This window comes from Thermobia domestica, chromosome 17 (assembly GCF_964235325.1).
Source record: "Thermobia domestica chromosome 17, izTheDome1.hap1.1, whole genome shotgun sequence".
NCBI lineage: Eukaryota > Metazoa > Arthropoda > Insecta > Zygentoma > Lepismatidae > Thermobia > Thermobia domestica.
Genome location: NC_137470.1, coordinates 6,560,302 through 6,574,899, shown reverse-complemented (window position 1 = coordinate 6,574,899; position 14,598 = coordinate 6,560,302). Strand labels below are relative to the sequence as shown.

At 37.0% G+C, this 14,598-nt stretch overlaps 1 protein-coding gene across 3 annotated transcripts in view; it reads left to right on the top strand.

Moving 5' to 3' along the window:
- The window catches only part of LOC145674559 (protein bric-a-brac 1-like), a 1,152,100-nt gene that overhangs the window by 212,067 nt on the left and 925,435 nt on the right, over positions 1 to 14,598 (top strand). The window lies entirely within an intron of this gene.

Below are 14,598 nucleotides of genomic sequence, written 5' to 3'. Positions count from 1 at the left end.
TCTGAATGAACAATTGGCAGTCTATAGTAATTTAGCATAGTTATTGTGTTTTCGTTTCCGTGAACGCAATCGGGCTACATATCTTCTGGATTATTCACTTCTCTAACTATTTTGAGGCTTTAATGTGTTGCAGCATGTCACGACTTACGGATAATATATAATGTAACATTTGTTGTATATACATCACATATTATGATACGACACTATTTTAAATAGTTTATTATAATAAGTGGACTGCTCGGATGCCAGAACTAGTACAGATAGGTATCTTTTACTTCTATAGATATGTATTTTAAAAAAGGATAACACTAAACGATAACTTTTTAAAAGGATAAACGCTAAATTATAAAATAATAAACTGCATACAGTTGTTATGGTTTTGGTTCCCAACATAAAATAAATATGGATTGTTCATGAGATATTGAACTTCAACTTTCACGCCTGGAAAATTTCAGTTTTGTAGTTAGGCCACTTGGCATCAAAGCAGTTCACTGTAAGATAAATACACTCCTCACTTTACTATAGTAACACAGTTGTTCAGAAGCCTGGAATTTCCCTCCTAAATGAAAGCTGAACGATTGATTGATACATGCTGACTATATAGGAGTAATAGTGTATTAAGTTTTCGAGCTTTGGTGCGTAACCCTATTTACACAGTGATATAACTTTTAGTAATTTTTATCTTCCGAAATTAACGTCTGAAATTTGTTCCACTTACCAATTAAATCATAACTAACCAATTAAATCATAATTAAATAGAAGGCTTTTTCTTTTAGGATGGGAAACATATTGACACCCAAGGCCGTAATCAGGCTTGAAAATTTGGTCGGACAGACATCGTTTTGGGACATGCTTTTAAGTATTCTTTTAATAAGTAATAATGAACAAACTACACAATCGTGTTTTAGGATTGTAGAAGATGACCTCGAATTACGTTCAAACACAGTTATTATTATATTTATTTCTCTGACTATTGAATCTTTACATTACAGTGTTAAACAAAATAGAATATTTGTTTGTATAATAATATTCAAGAGTTTTCTCGTCATGATTAGTTTTGTAAACAAATCAATTATAGTTATTTGGTGTTTATTTCTAAATAAAAAGTTCTAATACAATTTCGTAAAGTTGAAATTCTTCCTTAATTTGTATCACTTTAAACAATGACAAATGCAAAAGGTTAAGTGTGTTGTATCGGTGCAGTACCAGAATTTCACGTTTATCGAAATTTTTCAAAAGCCGAAAAATAATATTTAATTTCCGATATTTTAGTTGTTACAAATTACTTACTATTTCATAACGTAGTCAATGTTTATAATTACTGGGCAGTTCGGCGTCTAAACTAATGACATCATAATGGAGTCGAAACCATAATTTTAGTGGGCGATAAGAAACATCTCGCCAGTGCTTTTACAATAAATATTTTTTTAAGTATTAAAGAACAGTGGGAAGAGATTTTATAATAGCTCTTTTACTTATGAGATATGAGCATTTTGAGAAAAAGCTAAAGAATAGGTTGGTGGAACCACAAAAGACTCGTAAAATAAACTTTCTTATAAATACAATGCGTACCTTACTCACCTTTTATAATTGCTATGCTTACGTTCTCCATAAAAAACAGAAATTCTAGTTTAGTGATACTTTACATAAGATCATGAAGTGTATTCCAATTTAATTAAATGCAAAATACAATACAATAATCCACAAATATTGCCTCAAGTGAGATGAAAGATTTCTAAACATTAATGCGAAACCGGGATCTGCCGTCGCGGTCGGTTTGCAGAGCTTGAGACAAGAGTAGAGTGCGGATCCAATGATGTAAATGAGAATTCCATATCCGAGATGAGTAAATTAATTTGTCTCACGTTTGTCTTTTTTATATATTATATCAATGATCATGATATCGTCTTGTGAGTCAGTCCGTGCTATTAATAGTATATAATCGTAAAATGACTTGCAGAATCATGTCTAAATATTTTAAATTTCAAGAGTGAATTAGAAATAATAAAATTATTACTTTTCAAGAACCCAACTCTTTCCTTCCATTATGCCGCTCACTATTTCTAGACAACTAGCTAGTGCAAGCCTCATTGAGGATCGAGCCCAAGCCGTTAGTAAGCTCTAGTCCAGTGAAGTTAATGAGCACGAGATCGAGCTACAGAGAATTTTCCAGTGAATATCAAGCTCAAGCTCGAACTAGTGCGAATCTTGAGTAGTGTGATCTTCATTGAGATTAGCGAACGCGAACTCCATTGAGGATAGAGAGCATGAGCCCGAGTGAGTCCCAGTTGCAAAATAACTATTTTCGATTTCATTTTTTTCTCTCTTCCTCGAATGCGTAAGGTTTATGAACAGCAAAAGTGCTTGCTAGGAAGACGTTAATCAGCATGTGCTTGAATTATCCATCGAATTGCTAAGATATCTAATGCAACTTACATTCGCATTTTAACAATTCAGGTTGTAATTAAAACCTTTAATACTGAGCAGATGAGCAGGCAGATTTTTTTTGTTGCGGTGAATTTCTGATATACAATTAATTCTTCGTAAACAAATACAGCTATATCTGATGTGGCTAGTGTTGGATTGAATAAAAAAGTAAACATGTGTTCTATCTGCGCAATGTAATGTTAATTATCATGAACTGGTGCTTGGGGTCCTGGATTCGATCCCACCCCCCGCCAAGTGAATTTTGTGGTGGACAAACATGTGCATCGGTTTTCTCGGGGTTCTCCCGTTTCCTCCCACTTTCTTCATTCCAACATTTCATTCATTTCTCATCATCACCCTCTCCTTTAGCCTTGCCGACTTTACTGTGGGACGTAAAACTCAAAGATTTCATTTCATTTTATCATGAACTGGAAAAGTTAGGGAAAAAAAAAACTGGAAGCGCGACTGATGAACACTAAACATCAAAATTTCACAAGGCATTAAATATTTGATGACGTCAAAGTCGCACACCCCAGAAACCAGAAAAAAAAATCCTCATCAACTATCCGATGTCTTGTCCTAGTCAGTTGCTTCTTGTCATAACTTGTGAAATTTCCTGCAAGTTTATCAGAATGTTGAAATTTTCCTACATTTTAAATTTATCTATTATACACCGATCAGCCAGAACATTATGACTACTTACCTACTATCGATATAAACCCGTCCAAGCGATAGCAGCGTCACCTGCCGAGTAATGCCTGCTAGTCATACACACGTACGGTGCATGTAGTATCAGTGAGAATGCTGGCAGTGTGTAGAATGGAGAAGGCGCGCGATCTATCTGAGTTTGACCGAGGGCAGGTTGTAATGGGCTAGAGACTCGGTACGAGAATTTCGGAAACTGCAGGACTTGTCCGGCGTTTGAGGAGTGCTGTGGTGAGAGTCTTCAGCAAGTGGCGAAGTCAAGGGGAAACGACTTCCAAACGTCAAGGTGTTGGGCGCCCCCCCCCCTCATTACAGATATCGGACTCGTAGGATGGACAGACTGGTAAAACAGGAGAGGCAGCGAACTGTGGTGGAACTAACATCGGACTTTAATGCTGGGCATAGTACAAGTGTGTCTGAACACACAGTGCACTGAACAATCCTAAAGATGGGCCTTCGCAGCCGACGACTCATCCATGTGCTAATGTTAACACCACGACATCGGCAACTACGACTGAAATGAACACGTGACCATCGCCACTGGACCTTGGCGCAGTGGCAGAGCGTCGCATTGTCTGATGATACCCGATACCTTCTTCATCATGACGATGGGAGGGTGCGAATATGTCGTGTTCCAATGGAACAGCTCCTTGACACCTGTACTGCGGGACGGGGACAAGCTGGCGGCGGCTTAATTATGCTCTGGGGAACATTCACATGGGCATCCATATGTCTAGTGGAGTTCGAGCAAGGCACCGTGATGGCCGAGGCGTATCGAACACTGCTTGCATACTACGTACACCCTTTCATGACAACCGTGTTTCCCAACGGTAGTGGCATTTTTCGACAAGATAATGCACGTGTGTCACAAGGCCAGGAGTGTGATGGAGTGGTTCGAGGAAAACAGGGGTGAGTTCCAAGTGACGTGCTGGCCTCCCAACTCGCCGGATCTGAACCCAATCGAACACATCTGAGATGTGATTGAACGTGACGTCAGAGAGCATCGCCCCGCTCCCTGGAATTTACGGGAATTAGGTGACGTGTGTGTGCACATATGGTGCCAACTCTCTCCAGTGACCTACAAAGGATCATTGCGTTCATGCCAAGACGCGTCGCCGTTGTTATCCGTGCCAAAGGTGGACATATTGACAATTAGGTAGGTATTCATAATGTTCTGGCTGATGTATGCGTATATTTTAACTCGTATATTTTGTCTCGACTCGAATTCGAGACGAGACGTCTCGAAATTCGAGTCGAGTAGAGACAGAAACATATTTTCGAGTCGAGACAACATTTTCTCGAGACGAGTCCAGACAGGCTTCAATCTCGACTCGACTCGACTCGACTCGTGCGCATCCTTAAACATAGACAGTAGCCTCGGAATCAATGGGAAACTTTGTGAATGCAGTACTGAACTTCTGGTTTTGTAGGCCTGAGCTGCCCCAACGCCGTCTGTTAGCGACTGGCTGAACTACGTGCAGCCTATCCAAGAACACCTGGTCAGTGTGTTTATAGTTGAAAAAAGAAAACTCACCCTCGAAAGTAAACTAACGCGTGTAAATTTTTCCGTAAGAAATATGTTAATGTTATTGGTGAGAGATTTGTTTATAAAATAACAATAAAATAGTTTGAGTCCTATTTAAAGAAACTCGAAAGCAACTCACTCTCACGAGTAAACTAATCGTTCTGAATACTCTGATGGAATTGGTTTATGCAGCATTATAGGAATAGAAGTAAAATATTCATTTATGAAATATGAACAAAATTGCGTGAGTTGTTTACGAGAAAATCGTCCAAGAACAACTCGCTTTCCAAAAATATACTTTCTTCTCGTACATTTTTTCAGGACAAATGAGTTTTACCACATTGTCAGGGAACAAAATCGCCTGAGTCATTTTTGTGAAAATCATCCAAAAAAAAAAAAAAAAAGCAAAACACCCCCAAAAAACTGCACTAAGTACATTTTTCATGATAAATGGAATGCCATATTGTCAAGTTATAAATTAAATATTTATTTATGAAATATGAAAAGAATCCCGTGTTTTTAAGAAAATCGTCCGAAAATATATCATCAAGAATAAACTATTCCCTCATAGTTTTTTCAACAACAATGGGTTATCGCATGTTGTCAGGCTGTTAATTAAATATTTTTATGGCATATGAACAAAATCACTTTTTTTTTTTTTTTTTTTTACATCACAGTATGGAGTTGTTACCGAAAAATTGCTTTATGAAATTTAAGCAAAATCATTACAGCTATCTAAAGAAATGCTATTTTAGACTTTCACTCTTCAAAAATTTCCCATATTTATAGGGGTAAGAAAAAATTCAAAAAGGAAAACCCTAGAGAATCACGTAAAACGTTAAGTTTAAAATTTGATTGAGGTACGTTGGGCCGTGTGGCCTCTAGGCAAGTGTACATCAGGACAAAATGACGGACAAATCTCGGAAAATCACTTTATCCGTATGTATAGGCCATGAAACATGCAAATTCCGTAAAATCTTCAGTTCGATTTTTTTTCACGATCACTGTACTTTCTTTTCTCCTTTCACCAGTCAGAAGTAAAAATACACCAGTTACTTTCTAGGTTAACCAGTTATTACAGCATGTCTGGACTACAAACTTCTAGAACATAAATAAGATTACCTGCAAGGAGGATAGTCTCCAGCAAGATGCCAGAGGGAAGAACTCTTGGATGATTCCCCCATCGAGACCTCCGACAGGCAAGGTAGTGGGTGCTTAGAACAATTCACAATTTGCCTTAAAATTTTAAATTTACACCAGCTCTTAGATGTTCACCTCATTTTTCAGTAACATTTTATTTACTTTTATTATGTTCATTGTGCGTTAGAAGGTTAATCATGGCAGAAAAAAAGAACCCCATCAGTGGAACCTGTCCTGTGCCAAAGATCCAGTTAGGACATTAGTACTCACTGTCCTAATATCCAACTTCATATCACCTCTACTTGATCTACCCAAGCGTGTTCCTTTTTCCAGGGACTTTTCAATTAACCCCTTACCGCATGCCGTGCCATATATGGCACACACCCTCTTTTACTTTAGCTTTTTTGTGATTTATTAAAGGCACCAAATGACTGTTTTGTCTGCTGTGTGAGATATTGACGTGTATGAATAAGATATTTTGGTGTCATCTGGCATGTTCTTTGTGAGGTGTAAGTGTGTTATATATGGTACTTACTCATTTCTCGTCGGAATTAAGTGAAAAATCTAAAATTCAAGTTTTAATTCATTTTTCAAGTTCTCGTATGAGGATTTCCAATACTGATTATATTTTTTTTGGCTAAAAGAAAAAAACATGCAGAAAGGGGTTAACATCAATCTGTATATAATTTCATATTTTGTCTATTTTTCGTTTATTGATATGCAGTGTGAAGTACGAATGGCTTTTTTCTAAGAACTTTTCATTTTTCGATTATTTTTCGTTTTCCGTTTTTCGAAAAAATATGGGAACTTCTTCATTATTAACCGACTTCAAAAGAGGAGATTCTCAGTTTGACCTGCATTTATATGTTTGTATGTTTGAATGTTTAAATGTTTGTATATATGTATTTTTATACGCGATTATCTCGAGAGCCGTTGATAATATTTCGATGCTGTTTTGACTAATTGAATAAGCTATTCTCAAGGAAGGTTTATACTTACAAAAAACAAAAATTAGTAATTAATTAATGTTTAAACAATTAAATAATTGCTGAAACATTTAATGAGAGAAACCTATCCTAAAATACACTGCAACCAAAAATTCAATAAAGTAAGGTGGGTTGCATACAACCAATGGGGTAAGAAGACTTCTCAGCCAGCTTTCTCGTTATGATTAACACTCTGTATTTTTCCTTGTTTGAAGTGCCTAAATATTCGCAGGTTACTAATAACAAACCTATAGGAGGTCAAGATGGCCATTGGTAGAGGTTTACCTCTGGTTTTCAAACTCGGACCTTGATGCCATCCCATCTGAATTCGCGACGGACGACATTGAGACAGATAGAGGAGGGACAAGCTTTAAATTTGAGGACAGAAAGAGAGATAAGCTTATGCATCTCTTCACTTATGCAAGCTTAGAATTGGAGATACATTTGTCAGACAGCATCTATATTCTGAGTAAAATTGTAATTTTGTGAAGTATAAGAATCAAAGTTTTTCAGTCGAATCTGTGAGCATTACTTCTATAGTTGTCCAATTAAGGCGGAGAACCTTTTTTGAAGCATCAGATGATTGCACAGGGAGAGATAGATCTTAACATTTAGAGAATGAGAATTTTAAAAAATCACAGCTTTCAGAGACGCGATTCGAACCAAGAACCTTTCGGTTATGAAGCCACGACGTTAACCACTCACCGACAGAGAATGATATTTGACGAACCATGTTCTTCTCGCAAATGTGAAAAATACCAGCACTTTCGAGGCACGAAAATTGGAAATATATTCTTACTTGTGTTAGGAAAGGTTATTTATTATAAATACTGAAATAGGCATTGCAATGTGTCGATAAAATCAATGTGTGGGGTTTCATGATAGGCTAGAAAGTTCAGCATGTGAAGTAGTACAAAGTCTTACAAGTAAACGTTCCCACCCAAAAATCGGGGATCTAGACATGGTATATAATATTCATAAAGTATTAACCTAGATTAGTTTAAAAAAAAAACATGGAGTCTGATACGGAGGCACGGCTCTGTTACAGATTCCAAAAATGAACAGCGTGGCAGAGCGATTACCTCTAACGCGAGCATCCCTGGTTCAATCCCCAAGTAAGTTTGTGGTGGAAAGCATCGTGTTCGTGGGTTTTCTCGGGGTACTCCTGTTTCCTCCCACATTCTCATTCTAAAAGTTCTTCTATCATCATGCACTTGATTTAATCATCATCTCTCTTAACCTAGAGGACATAATCGTGGGACATTAAAGTAAAAGAAAGTTGGCATCAGCTCTTTCGACGTGGTCACAATGAACAGATGCAAAGAAAAAAGTGACAGAGCCCTCATATCTATGACGAGGAATCTTTCCTTCGATCGTAGGCCATGTAAATTTGTGATAGACAACATGTCCATGGCTTTCTAGAGGTTTTCTCGTTCATTCCACCATTTCTTTCATACCCGTTAACTTTCATTAATCATACATCCACTGTAGCCTAAAAAGCATAACTTTGTACTTTATTTCATTTGATTTTCTTGCTTCCATATATATAGCGTTTTATTTCTAAAAATAAAGGTGCCAGTACCTGGACATAAGATTGTAATGGTTAAAAAATTGCATACGTTTCAGGGTATTATTATTGTTAATAATAATAATTATAACATCCAGTAGCATATTGCAGTCTTCTAATTAAAAGCTCTTACGTACATAAAGATGCTTTAAAAATATCTGATTCTCTCATCTTAATTTTGTAATACAATATACATAACGATAATCGATATTTCTTAATGTTTTCGCTTTTTACTCTTTCGGTAAACGGGCGAGAGTAACCTGCTGTTGTTTGTTTTCAACAGGCATCAAGAGTTCCACAAATACTGAATTTCAATAACAACACACATTACTGTACATCCTTCACATACTATTCTTCAGAGTACTTAGTCATGCTACCAAAATATTCTACAAACCTCTACAAAATTAATGGGTAAACTTTGCGAAGAAAATCTAGGCGATGTTTTCACTTAGTCCTTTTCCTAATAATGAACAAAAACAATTAATTGTATACATTAAAATGGAAACTGAGTAAAGACTCCTCTGCGAAGAAAGTACAGAGGTGGAGTCTCAACAGAATTTTTGTACTACCTTTCAGTGTAGTCGAACTTCAGCGACAGACAAATTTGTTAGAATTGTTTCGTTGTGGGATGTCAGTCTTTTCAGGAAAAGAAGTCCGGTCGGTTTAGAGGAGTGAAAAGAGGGGGCGAGAGGACGTGCCAGCGAACGAGAGACAGAACGACCCAAAATTTCCAGACCCTAAACGACTAGAAAAGAAGGAAAAGAATAAAAATTCCGATTTTCAATAAAACTTTACTTTTACTATTTGGTATATTCGAAGTTTCTCATCTGGGGGCTCCGCTCGCACATCCCCGCTTTTACTCGGCCTACGACCTCGGTCTCTTATGTTTCAGGATTAGCATCAAAAGTAAATTTCGTGCATTTGCTCTTAACAGTTCCTGAATATTGCCCAGCTGGGGTTTCGCCCCGTGACCCTCATGTTTACCCGGCCTACGGCCTCGTACATCTTAAACCCACAACTGTGCCAAGTTTCAAGTTTCTTTACGTATTTCAACAGTCTAAAAGATTAGATTTTCTATTTCAAGAAAACGCCCATTTAAATCACATGGGAATTTCTTCTTCCTCCTTTAGACCCCTAAAAAACTAAAAAATATTCACTTTTGGAATTTTTTCTGTAGGTTAATCCCGGAAGGCCACAATCATGTCAAATTTCATAATTCTAATTTTGCCGGAAGTGCCTAAACATTTTGGCGTGTAGAAGATGTCCCAATAACATATGGAAGATGTTTAGGTTTTCCACAAAACCACTCCATAGTTGATTTTTTAACATTATTTTTGCCAATTTACGTAGATAACGCTAACGAAAACGTACAAGCATACCGAATTTCAAGTTTTTGTTCCAATTCGAAGTACCTAAAATATAGATTATAGGTTCAAAAAAAGGCCCATTCAAATAACATGGTGAAATTCTTCATCGCCCCTTTAAACCCGCCAAAACTTACAAATGTTCATTTTTGGCAATTTTTCTGTCTGCTACAATCATGTCAAATTTAATCATTGTAACCCTACAGGAAGTGCCCAATAATTTTGGGGTGTGAAAAGTGTCCCATATAAAAAACATCGGAAAGATTTTTCAGTTCCCATAAAACCACTCTAAATTTGGACATATTTATTTTTAGTATTTTATTTAATAATCCTATAGAAAACGTACAATCATACCGAATTTGAAGTTTTTATTACGATTTCAAGTACCTAAAACATGGTATTTTAGGTCCAAAAAAGACCCATTTAAATAACATGAGGAATTTCTTCATATTCCCTTTAGACCTCCTAAAATTAAAAATATTCACTTTTGACAATTTTTCTGTTGGTTATTCCCGGGAAACTACAATGATGTGAAATTTCGAATTTCCACGTCAACCGGAAGTAACCTTTTAATTTGTTAGTTCATTTAGTTTTATATATAGTTAGGATGTCAAGGGTAAAAATATTGTTCACAGTTCACAAAGAAGAGGAGCGTTGGTCCTCTCAAAAATTGAAAACTTCCAGATGCAAATTCTACGCCGCCCGTTTATGGCTACAATTACGGGTACTTTGTGCACGCCAACTTAACATATATAAAATTTCACAACACTGTCTAAGCATCATACAAGTATTATCGAAGAGCGTTAATTAACTATTAAGAACTATTTATCTTCAGAAATTTCCATACGCCCACATTCAAAGTACGGAGCTCAGAGAGAGTGTGGATTCTACGCAGTGTCAATCGTATACCGTTTCGATCCTACGCCGGTTTTTTCCTATTAATACGTCTTCAAGAAAATTACTTAATATTGCATGGTTATAAAGTAACTTATTATTATTTGAATCATATGCAGGTAACTTTATTCGATGTTAATGCCGGTGTCGGTCATGTACCGTTTCGGTCCTATGACATTTCGATCGTATTGCGTGTCGACCCTACACTTGTAACCCGAAACATAAAGCGTGTGTCCAGAATGTCGCAAATACCTCAGAATTAATTGAACATTTCAGAAAAAAAAAGTGCATTCGATGAGGAAGCTACTTCAGCCTGTACGTTTGTTCACCATAATAGTTATAACAATGGACCAAGTTTCAAAGCTAAATTGTTAACTTCCAAATCATTTCCTGATTCAGAAGTTGCGAAAAATATTTTTTGCGCTCGAACAAAATAGAAACAATCGTTAATGGTGTGATAGTACCTTATTCTATTCAGACTCCTATTACAGCTACTAATGCCATTAATTATGTTGGTGTTTGTACATATAGTTCGAACCAGGATAACATAAATGTTCCCTTCCTCAATTTTTTAAGTACAGTTTCACTTCCATCCGTGGATGGACAGACCGTAGAAAGTAAGCCTTCTCTGCGTCCGTTAATTTACTTGTATGTCTATTTGGAGATGACTAAGTAACTCTATGGCCTATGGAACCCAGAGCTTCAATGCCGCGTTCACAAAAGCTCTCCACTGACTTCTCTCCTTAGCCAACTGGATCCAGTTTCTATTTTGTATTCCTATTTCTGCGAGATCTATCTTATGATTGTCCTCCCATCTGCGCCTAGGCCTAAGTAATGGTCGTTTTCCTATTTGATTTCCAGTCAAAACTTTGTAAGCATTTCTACTTCCTTCCTATCTGACTACATGACTTACCCACCAAAGCCTCCTAGATTTGATGACACTAACGGTATAAATTATATAGTCCCTCGCTATGATGAGTACCAGGATTTTATTTATTTATTTATTGCATTTTTATTTACGCATACACAAGAAGGTTTTAATATGACATGTAATGTAAATAATGAATTGAAGTGCAGTTAATAATGTTCCCGATCGTAATTCAATATTTTAAACATTCTTACGGCGCAACGGTAACGAAATTTATAGGTATTGAAGGTGATCCCAATAAAGTACCGAATGTATAGGTACAAGAATAAGAAATTGAGTTGATTTTGAGTTTGTCTCTTTCAGTGGCGAGATTATATTAGACGGGGCCTACTGATTAACGTGGAATCCAAACCACATGAGCTCCCGCCGGAGAAGAGGAAGAAGGAAGCTTCAAGATGATTACAAAGTTGTCCAGAACATTTATTTTTACAACCAACTACAATATGCCACCGGAATCAGGACGAAACCTGAGATCATCACAGACGCCTGCACCTATTCCAACATCAAATACCTATGAAGTCCTTCCAAAAGCCTCCACTCCAGACACTGAACTTGAGAAGGATGAGAAGTATGATATGAAGACTACCTCGGACGTGATCGATCAAACTTGGATATACATATATGATTGCCCTCCTACCCTGAGCTATAAATTACAGCAAGTAATAACTAAAGATTGCAGCAGAGAAGTCACTTTAGTATTCATGAAAGGGTACACAAAGGTTAAGCGAGAGACCTTCAGTAAGATTATGAAGTCGTGCAAAACATTTATTCCTACATCAAACTGCATGTCACCGAAATCAAGAAGAAAACTGAGACCATCAAAGCAGTTATTCGCCACCTTCCAATTGATACCAGCATTGAAGACATCACAACAGCACTCAAGGTGAAGGATTACCCAATATTCTCTGTTTTAGTGTGAACCCAGAATCGTGAGGGCGGGAAAAGGAAAGTCCCCATTCCACTATTCTTAATTATATTGAAGAAGACTCAGCGTGCCACCAGAATCTTCAAAGAAGATTTGCTACACATGAAAATTCGCATAGAACCACTACAAAAGAAACATTACTTTCAATGCTTCAAATGCCAAAGATTTAGGCATACGCAAGCAATTTGCCAAGCTCTGCCTTGGTGCATTAAGTGTGCGGACTCTCATTGAACGTACCAATGTGAAAAGAAGACCACGGACACACCAGGTAAAGGCACCCATCCTACCAATTATTCCGGATGTCCGCGAATACAACAAATCCCACAAAAAAAAAAGGAAAACAACACCAGCAGACACAATCTCACGTTCAGCACCTCTTCTAGACACCGCTGCCGCATCCATTTCAAGACCGTAGCCTACAATATCACGCACTATCGCAACTTCAAACCAAAGACTTCTCCTGATGATAACTTCCTTTGAAGACATCATCCAAAATATTAAAGAACTTCTTCAATTTCTGAAGGATTCAAACCTGTCCAACATAGTACACATGCTACGAATCTACATGCCAAAGCTGAAAGCCTCCACAGATCTACTCAGCAAATTCCTCATCCTCACAGATTCCTTCTCTGAACTACTACCGTAGAATCAAGAAAACTTTTCAGCACTTCATTACATATTGTAGAAAGCATTTTTCTTGTTTTATTTGTACTGTTCTGTATTTTTGTAATTTTATGTTGTAAATAAAGTCGATCAATGAATGAATCCAACATATCTCGACTACAAATAAATAAATATTCATATCCTATGAGAAGACGTTACCTTCTGCGGCCCGCCCATCTGGAGATGGGAACGAAATTGCATTAAAAAAGATAAAACACCGAAGACGATTTTTGATATCTTAATGGACAGCTTGCAATCTAAAAGTATTCTAAAGGTAAGGTGTATTGCTTTCGGAGATGATAATCCCAATACTAATTGCTGTAGTATTGAACGATCTACAGGAGCAAGAACATCTTTACTAATCTTAAGTCATACGTAAATCAAAATCTCGTACGTGTTGGCTGTCTGGCCCATGTTGTTCACAATTGCATTCAGCAACGGAGGAGACATTTTACCAATAGATATTGTGAGTGTTGTGTTAAAAATTTTCAATTATTTTTCCGTATATACCGTTCACACGGAAACTCTCAACGCAATTTTCTTAAAGCTCTTGAACTACAGAACTCCTCTTGACTATATAAAAGTATGGTGGCTGTCTTTTCTTCCGGCTATAGAGCAAATTTTGCAAATGTGTCCCGCTTTAAAATCGGATTTTCAATCAACTTACCATCCTTCAACTATAATTCTAAAGTTTTCCGTCTATGAATTTTGCGAAACGTATATCTGATTTTGTAATTTACTGATGTCAATATTTCATAGGAATATTCTTGTCATAGAAACAGAAGGTGATTGTGTCATAGAAGTTAAGAAATTTTTCAAGGAATTATGAATATCTTAGAGTTTCATCTCACGCACAGGTTGTTGCCACTAAAAGTGAAATAATTTCTTTATAAACTTACTGAAGATGGCTATTTTGACAAATATGAGAAATTCACTGATTAAGTATGTCGCGTATATCGTGGCTGTATTCAGTATCTTAAAAAAAGCGGATCAAGCGTTTCTCGAAGTTTTGTGTTTTCAAGTGTATGGATTTAACATCTGTTTCCGAATGGTCAAATGTTGAAGCAGCAGCAGCATACGTCGTAGAAAAGGTGTATCTATAGACGATATTAAACTGTTTGATAGTGTTGCCACGAGACGAGACATTTCTCGTGTCTCGTCTCGTAAACGAGACGAGACACGAGACGGGACAGAACCCTTTTAGACGAGACACGAGACGAGACAGGCTGCTTGTCCCGTCTCGAAAACGAGACGAGACGGGACGTCTCGTGAAATGTCTCGTCTCGTCTCGTGTCTCGAAAATGAAAATGCTGGCGGGAATGGCCAAGATTGAAATTGCCAGTGGTCATATAGATTGCAAAAGGAAAATCCCCTTTGTGAGAAAACATGTCTTGAAAAGCCTTCATAGAAAAGTGTCCTTGGTTTATTGAATGAAACAATCGTGATACATTAGCTTCCAGGAATATCATCCTTA